The 995-nt window shown below is 43.6% G+C and overlaps 1 protein-coding gene across 1 annotated transcript in view; it reads right to left on the bottom strand.

The window, feature by feature from the left end:
• EHHADH (enoyl-CoA, hydratase/3-hydroxyacyl CoA dehydrogenase) overlaps nucleotides 1-995 on the bottom strand; it is a 55259-nt gene that overhangs the window by 22994 nt on the left and 31270 nt on the right. The gene's annotated exons all lie outside the window — the stretch shown is intronic.

A 995-nucleotide genomic window follows, 5' to 3' on the forward strand; every position in this document is an offset into this window, starting at 1 on the left:
TATAGTCCAACTCTCACATCCATACATGACCACTGGAAAAACCATAGCCTTGACTAGATGAATCTTTGTTGGCAAAGTAATGTCTCTGCTTTTTAACATCCTGTCTAGGTGGGTCATAATTTTTCTTGCAAGGAGTAAGTGTCTTAGTATTTCATGGCTGCAGTCACCATCTGCAGTGATTTGGAGCCCCCCAAAATAAAGTCTGCCACTGTTTCCACTGTTTCTCCATCTATTTGCCATGAAGTGATGGGACCAGATGCCATGATTTTAGTTTTCTGAATGTTGAGCTTTAAACCAACTTTTTCCACTCTCCTCTTTCACTTTCAAGAGGAGCCTCAACTAAGAGGCTCTTTAGTTCCTCTTCACTTTGTGCCATAAGGGTCGTGTCAATGGCAACCCACTCCAGTACTCTTGCCTGGAGAATCCCAGGGACAGGGGAGCCTTGTGGGCTGCTGTCTATGGGGTCACACAGAGTCGGAAACGACTGAAGTGACTTAGCAGCAGCAGCAGCAGCATCTGCATATCTGAGGTTATTAATATTTCTCCCAGCAATCTTGATTCCAGCTTGTGCTTCATCCAGCCCAGCTTGTGCTTCATCCAGCCCAGTATTTCTCATTATGTACCCGCATGTAAGTTAAAGAAGCAGGGTGACAATATACAGCCTTGACATACTCCTTTCCCAATTTGGAACCAGTCTGTTTTTCCATGTACAGTTGTAACTGTTGCTTCCTGACATGCATATAGGTTTCTCAAGAGGCAGGTCAGGTGGTCTGGTATTCCCATCTCTTGAAGAATTTTCCAGTTTATTGTGATCCACACAGTCAAAGGCTTTGGCATAGTCAATAAAGCAGAAATAGATGTTTTTCTGGAACTCTCTTGCTTTTTTGATGATCCAGCGGATGTTGGCAATTTGATCTCTGGTTCCTCTGCCTTTTCTAAAACCAGCTTGAACATCTGGAAGTTCACTAGTTCACATACTGTTGAAGTCCTGGCTT

This window comes from Bison bison, unplaced genomic scaffold (genome assembly GCF_000754665.1).
Source record: "Bison bison bison isolate TAMUID 2011002044 unplaced genomic scaffold, Bison_UMD1.0 scf7180017864333, whole genome shotgun sequence".
In the NCBI taxonomy this organism is placed as follows: domain Eukaryota; kingdom Metazoa; phylum Chordata; class Mammalia; order Artiodactyla; family Bovidae; genus Bison; species Bison bison.